At 38.5% G+C, this 7,899-nt stretch overlaps 1 protein-coding gene and 1 non-coding gene across 2 annotated transcripts in view; one reads left to right on the top strand and one right to left on the bottom strand.

Annotated features, from left to right (window-relative positions):
* LOC101579480 overlaps nucleotides 1-7,899 on the top strand; it is a 55,881-nt gene that overhangs the window by 15,628 nt on the left and 32,354 nt on the right. The gene's annotated exons all lie outside the window — the stretch shown is intronic.
* LOC111816963 lies at nucleotides 392-522 on the bottom strand. Its single transcript, XR_002821267.1, has one exon. It is a non-coding gene; the product is annotated as a small nucleolar RNA SNORA18 (small nucleolar RNA).

Raw genomic sequence — 7,899 nt, 5'->3', positions numbered from 1 at the left:
TAGCCACTTTCATTTAGTTTTTTAAATTAAGTAAATTTTATTTTAAAGAAATTTCATGTGATTTAATTAGGGCCATTTTAATGAGGCTGTCTTCAGAGTAAGCCTTTTCAAAAGAAGTGAAGCTTACTCCAGCCATCCCATCTGCCTTGCCACAATTCTCCTATCTCCATTTGAATTATGGACAGTGACAACTGTGGTCTTATATCCAATTTCATCCAGCAGTACATTTTTGGAGCATTTATGGTAGATGGATTTGCCATAGTCTGACACCTTCTCTAAACATGCATTAAGTTCATTCATCTCCTAATCTATTCATAGTAGTACAGGCCGCTAGGATATGCAATTAATTATCTAAAGTTAAAAGAAAAATTGTTAGGTCTTTCGTACTTTTTGCTGTCCTGTACAGCCTTATCAACAGGCCTAAGAAACAGACCTGTGAGCAAAGCAAAACCAGTATTATTCTATGAGGCATTTCCAACGATGAGCAGTCACAGGAGAGGCCCCATCGGGATAGACCTCATTGCTTTATTAATTTTATTGAGAAACAAATAGCATGAGACAGTTTCAAAACAGGTTAGTAGGGCAGTTTCGACAATTAATACATTGCATATTGTTGTCTTTGTAGTAGTTATTCATAGTACAAAATGTAGACATGATATCCTGTCCAAACACTATTAGTACAAATGTTTCTTCTCATTGAATTAAGAGAAAGTAGCTGTATCTCTTGCTATTTTAAAGAACTCTTTCTTTTCATAATTGCTAGCTGCAAACCTGTCTTCTGTATCTGAGATCTTGTCCTCATACCTGCTTGATCTGCTGTGATCACTTTCCATAGACTTTGTATTCTCTTGGATATCTGCTTGAATCTGCCTTATGGATTCCAATTCTTTCCCATTCTGAGCACTCATGGTTCCTTAATTTTCTTAAGCTCTTATATTTTCTTGTCTGTATCTGCTCTAGCGTCACTAATCATGGTTTTCATTGTGGACACCATCTCTGCAGTCATCTGAGGAATTATTTCTGATTTCATGTTTTCTAGAGCCTCATTCAATTGCTTTGTTGTTATCACTTCAGAGTGGCCAGGTGGGTGATTTTGTGTTGTTCTACTTCATTGCTCCCTGGATTTGCCTTTGATGATGTTTGCAGTTGCATGTTTGTAACAGCTTTTTAGAACAATTATATCACTTTTGGCTATAATTATACTACTAATAATAACATAACACATAGCCTAGAAAATGACAAATTAGGGCTGGCCAGGTAGCTCAGTGGATTAAAGTGCCTGCTTAGGCAGATGCAGTGACAGAGGTTTGATTTCCCACATGCTGTACCAGCCCCGCCCCCAGGGCACACTGAGACTGCGAATGAGATGGTGTGGTAGTGGGTGCCTTAATCCCAGTGCTTGGGAGGCTGAAAACAGGAGGATCACTACGAATCTGATCTGTGTAGTGAGACCCTGTATACTCTGTACTAAATACATAAAAAAAAAGAAAATGACAAGCTAAGGTAACCATTAAATTGTCACGTTTAACCATATGAACTAGATTTGTGGTTATATAGCAAAGTCTAAAATAAAACTGAAAATTGTATGGAGTGTACAAGTCCTTAGTATGTCAATTTTATCCTCAGGGGTTAAATTTAAAATGGGCTGGGTAGAAAATGGAGAAGTGGAAGAAGAGGAAGAGATTAGAAGGATGGGGGACAAATGGGGTTTGTGCTAACTGTGTAATACAAGTGTAGGAGATTGGAGGGAGAGCAAGAAGAGATAAAAAGATGACCTGAATGAACCACAAGCACAAAGAGGCTAGACATCATCCTCACACTCATATACATATATAAGTTCAAACAGTGATGGAGAAAGAAAAGAAGGAAAAATAAACCAAAACAAAAAAAGAACAAAATCAAGCAATAGCAAAAAACCCAGCAAAACTGTAACAAGCAAACAAAAATATGTGAGAGAGAGAGAGAGAGAGAGAGAGAGAGAGAGAGAGAGAGAGAGGAAAACAACTATAGCAACAAAAAACAATCAACAACAAAAGTCCACTTCCAGATTCATCTTTGTTGTTGCTGGTAAACAAGGTGTAGGGTATCCTAATATATTTTGATTTATCTAAAAAAGTCAGAGAGGTTGCACTCTCTGGTGGCCTGTAGCCATCCAAATACCAAGTATCTGTCATGCCCAAGTCCAGCTAGGAGCTGCTTGATGGAGCCAGCCTGCACCCTGAGTTCTGAGCTCTATCAGTCCCTTTCTGAATTGGTTCTCTATCATAATCACTCTCGAGTGGGAGAGCTGAGCCCTCAGAATTTAGGGGGCAGCTAGCGAAGTCCTTCACATCAGCTGCGCCCCTCCACTGCTGTGTCCCTTCGTGGAAGCCTCTGGGGTCCCAGGACTTGCCGTCTATTGTCAGGTTTGAACTGCTCCTCTAGTGCAGTGTTTCCTGTCCTGGGGAGATGGTGCTGTTGTGTACCTCCATCTTTGTTGAGGTTTCTCTCTTCACCCTCTCTATGGGCTATAATTCATGCCTCAGTTTCTTTCTGAGTCTGGGGACTAAGCTCCCTCTTTCTTATCTTTTCCACATTGCTATATTTCAGTGTCTGGATGGCAACACTTAGAGAAACTTTTTCCCTGTTTCTTAGCACTCTGTAACTTGCTGATTTCTAATGTATCTTTCTATTTACTATTGGCAATAGAGTACTGAATTCTATGATTATAGTTGTGGATTTGTTGGTTTCTCATCATAGTTCTGTCAGTTTTTTATTTCATGTATTTTGCAGGTCTGTTTTTATTTGCATAAGTATTAGGATTGTTACTCCTCTTGATGAACTATTTTCTTTTCTTTTTTCTTTTTTTTTTTTTTTTGCTCCGAATGCCTTCAGGGCAGGTTTGGCTGGCTTGAGTTGTCAGGATTGAACCACAGCAACCTGAGCCTGACTGTTTTGTGGAAGCAGCCACTTAAAGAACTGAGCTAAGGGGCAGGCCCCCTGATGAACTATTTTTGCCATGAAATGGCCTTCTTTATCCCTGATATATCAGTTATAGTTAATCTGAGAAGCATAATTTAGAGTGAACTGTGTGTACACATACATAATTGTTATGGAGAATAGGCTTGCATGATTATAGTACTTGGTCAGGCAGTCTTTTTAAAAATATTTATTTATTTATATATTTATGCATTTATTTATTTGATACAGGGTCTCACTACACAGTTCAGACTCATAGTGATCCTTCTATTTCAGCCTCCCCAGCATTGGGATTACAGGTGTGCACCATTCAGGGTCAGCACAGCATGCGGTACTGGGGATCGAATTTGGGTCCTTGCACTTGCCAGACAGGCACGTAGGCTGCAGAGCTCTCTCCCCCATCCCAGTCAGGCAACCTTATATGCTTTACTTTGGTGGACCTAAGTAGGCTTATGTTAAGAAATACCAGAATCCCCAAGACCTTTAGAATTTAATTCAGATCATATAATTTCCTTTATGTTCAGTGAGGTCATTGGTATGTTTGAAAAATCTTCAGCTCTAAGTAATTGAAAACCAAATGGTTTTAAAAAGTCTTACTTTATATTATTATTATCATTTATTTGGTACAAGGTCTACAGGGTCTCATTATGTAGATTGGACTCATAATGATTCTCCTGTTTTCAGCCTCCCAAACACTGCACATGTGTGCCACCATGCCAGGTCACAGTTGCTGTCTCAGTGCACCCCAGGGGAGAGAGGAGGTGCAGCAGGGGAAGGGGTGGCACAGCAAGCCAGGGGTAGAAAGAAGTCTTTCTTTTTTTTTTTTTTGGCAGAACTGGGGATTGAAGTCAGGCCCTTGCACTTGCCAGGCAAGTGCTTATGCTACTGAGCTATCTCCCCAGCCCCTAAATTATATATATAATATAATTAATATAATACTTTTTTTTTTTTTTGCGGTACCAGGGATTGAACTCAGGACCCTGTGCTTGCCAGGTGAGCGCTTATTCTACTGAGCTATCTCCCAGACCTTGCTAGAAGTCTTACTTTATACTTAGCACATTGTGTCTCTCAAATGTGACTTTATTTGGAAGTAGGGTTTTTGTAGATATAAGCTAAGATGAATTAATGTGGGTACTTTTTCCATGCTGGTGTCCTCCTAAGACACAAATTTAGACACAAAGGAGATACAAAGAGAATGGTATGTAGAGATCGAGGTAGAAGTTGAGATGATAAATCTGTAAGTCAGTAAATGCCAAGGATTATTGGCAACTACTAGGAGGGAGCATGGAACAGATCCTTCTATTGAGCCTTCAGAGGGAACATGACCCTGCTGGCATCTTGATTTTACACTTCTAGCATCAAGAACTGTGAAGGTATAAATTTCTGTTGTATCAAAACACTATGCTTGTGGTATTAAAAGTGGATCATTCCTGTAATAAGTACCTAAAAAGGAAGATGTCAGCTCAAAATTATGTAATAGGTAGAGTCTGAAATGTTTTGGGGCTCTTAATAGACCAAGCCTTTGTTGCCTTGAAGAGACTGTTGGTAGAAGGTAGAAGTAGGTATATTAAAGGTAATCTGATCCTGGCATAGTAGTACATGCCAGTACTCTCAGTACTCTGGTAGGCTGAGGCAGGAGAATTGCAAGTTTGAGTCCAAGCTCAGCAACTTAGTGGTTTAGCCAGACCTTGTATCAGAAGAAACATTAGAAGGCTAAAGATGTAGCACAGTGTAAAGGCCTTGGGTTCAAAGCACTGGTGATGGAAAAATAAAAAGGTCTGTCTCTGGCTAAGGATTATATAGAAGAGGACAGTAGATAAAGCTTCTCTCTTAGAGAATATATACATATCATGATTTTTAGGCTGATAACTGAGTGCTGCTAGAAATAATAAGCATTAATGATACTCCTGATGAGGTCCCAGACAGAAATGAGCAACATATTCGCTATAGAGCAGAAGTTGTAAACCTATGACCCATGAGCCACAGCAGGCTGTTTATATCATGGAAAACTCTAAAAGGTTTGCCATCGCTGCTATAAAATAATGATTGTGTCTGTCCTGAAAATTCTTATGTTGAAATTGTACATCTACATATAAGAATATAATTTAGTTTCCCTAATAATATCAGCTTCAACAAGTACATATTGAATTCCATTTATGTGAAATATAATAAAACAGGCCAAAGCAATACCTAGTGATCAAAGTTTCCATGAAATGGCTACCTTCGGTGGCTACTGGAGGGTAAGGATTTGAAGCCAGCTCAAGGAGAATTCTGAGTCATGATAATGTTCTACTTCTTCATCTACATGCTACTAACAAGGTGTTGAGCCTATGACAAATGAGGAAAATATACTTGCATTACTTACTTGTAAAAGCATTTACTAATGATACTGTTCATGTGCTCTTTATTCAAAATATCACAAGACAGACCAAGATGTGCCTATTTTATGCTAGATTACTTTAATAGTAGTATAAATAAGGTAGTAAAAATAGGCTTGAGTTTTCAAAAGGGAGACTTCCTCTAAAATCAGTATTTTGGTTTAACCCTTTATTTGACATTCATGAAATTTGCCAGCTATTCTCAGTCTGGATGTTTTTCCAGAATTGAAATATTGTACCACAGTGATACATGTGCACCCATGTATACAGCAGCACAATTTGTAATAACTCAATCTTGAAAACAATCCAAATGTCTACCAACTAAGGAATAGATAAAAAAAGATGTCTTTTTATACAATGGGGAAGTATAAACTGGAGACATTCAGTGGATGCAACTTGAGACTATACTCTAAAGTGAAATAAACCAGATGCACATGTGTAAACATCATATTGTCTCCCTAGTGTGAGAAGCTGAAAGAGTAGATCTGAACTGTACAATAGATTTTGTAAAATGGAAGAAATTTCAAAAGAAAAGAGAAACTGGATTGGAAGGATGGAAAAAAGAAGGAAGAGAAAAGCAAAAAGAAAATAATTATACATATATATAATAAAAGATAGAATAGTTATATTACTAATTTCTCTTAGTTCATTGAAATGAAAGGTTGGTGCTAATATTGTTTTGACAATTAAATGCTGATTTCTTGTTCTCTGTGTAACTCATTAAAAGATAACAATACGCAATGTATTAACCATTGTCATCCTCCTATCATCTTGCTTTTTTTCCCTTTTAAATAAAATTACAAAAAAAAAATTGTATGACAAGGAAATAGCATAGTGGTCAAACACTTGCTTTGCATGCACAAGACCTTGGTTCAACTCCTGCACTGCAAAAATAAATAAATATAAACAAAATTTTAAAAGCAAAATAAATGTGTATATTCCAAGACAATGTACCATAGCATACTCTTCATAAAATTGAGAAAATACCCTTGTGAACATGAGCTCATTTATAAGCAGACTAATTTTAGGGAAAAATATAGATGAAAGTTGACAAATCTGGTAATTGACTGTTTTCCTTTTTTTTTTTTTCCGGTACCAGGTATTGAACTCAGGACCTTGCCCTTGCCAGGCAAGTGCTTGTTCTACTGAGCTATCTCCCCAGCCCTGATTTTTCTTAAAAATTACCTATGAAGTGATTTTCCTTGGAAGAATCATCATGCACTCCTGAGGTATGCATCCCATATGGTATTAAAACACCCATCAAATATTTATGGTGTCCCCCTAGCAACAGGAGCTCTACTACACTGGATAGAGAATTGCCCTCATGAGACTTACAGTTTGAGATGTCAGACATTAAACAGTAAATTAAAAATATAATCAATGAATTTTGACAATGAAAAATTCTATGGAAGACGAATATAGAGTGCCATAAAACTTCTATGAAGGTGCCTGTGTTAGTGTGGTGGGGAGGGAGGTTCAAGTAAAAACTCCAGAAGGAACTGATTTTTTTCAACTTGGGCTTGAAAGGTAAAGAACTAGTCAGAAAAAACAGTTCAGATACTGATACAATCTTGTGATAAGTTTCAAAAAAGAAAATGAGTTGAGAAAGTCAAGGAATAAGAAGGCCAGAACATCATAAATGAATATTTCTAGCTAGACATGTGATTAGAGATCGGCAGTTGGCAGAGGTAGGCCATTTTCAGCATATTGGATTAGAGCATAAGAGCAATGAGTAACCATTAAAAAGTTGTAGTAGGGAATTGTGGGAAGCCATTAACTGGTATCCATTTTATAATAGTGTCAGCCGTTTTCTTAAGTTTCTATTCCCCTGCTGAGTTAAGTTTATGGTCCTTCTCACCTTGCCCATTCCCTGTGGATCACATGCTATGCCCAGAGGTGACACCTCCCTCCCCCCCCCCCCGTTGCCTAGATACCTGCTGACCTCCTAGAGCCGAGACTTCCTCATTCCTACACCCCCTATATATACCCAGCACCTCCCCTGAATAAATGGGACTTGATCAGAATCCTGTCTTGTCCCATTCTTTGTGTCTCTTGTCCCTTCTCATCCCCACTCCCCCTTTAGGGTCCTCGTTGACTAACCCGCGGGGCGGGACAAGTGGCGCCCAGCGTGGATCGAGAACGGGGGATTTCGTGAGGGACCGTTCAAGGAGCCGGCACAGAAGTTAGAATAGAGGATCGGTCAACATGGGAACCTGCTGGGATTTCCAGGCCTCGGTGAGTGAACGGCGATTATGGGTCAGGAAATAAGCCAGCATAAAATGTTTGTTGAAAGTTTAAGTAAGGCATTAAAGGAACGAGGAGTAAAGGTTAAAATTAAGGATTTATGTCAATATTATGAATATATTAAACAAGTTTGCTCATGGTTCCCTATTGAAGGAACTATTGATCAGAGGCGATGGAACAGGGTTGGTGATGCCTTTAAGGATTATTATGAGACTTTTGGACCTGAAAAGGTCCCAGTTACGGCCTTTTCCTATTGGAATTTAATTGATGAAATTTTATCCCAGAGACCCTGTGACCCAGTTGTTGCTAATGTGATAAA

The sequence above is a fragment of the Octodon degus genome, unplaced genomic scaffold (assembly GCF_000260255.1).
Source record: "Octodon degus isolate 3935 unplaced genomic scaffold, OctDeg1.0 scaffold00003, whole genome shotgun sequence".
NCBI lineage: Eukaryota > Metazoa > Chordata > Mammalia > Rodentia > Octodontidae > Octodon > Octodon degus.
Note: the sequence above shows the minus strand (reverse complement) of the source record. Positions and strands in the feature narration are given on the sequence as shown.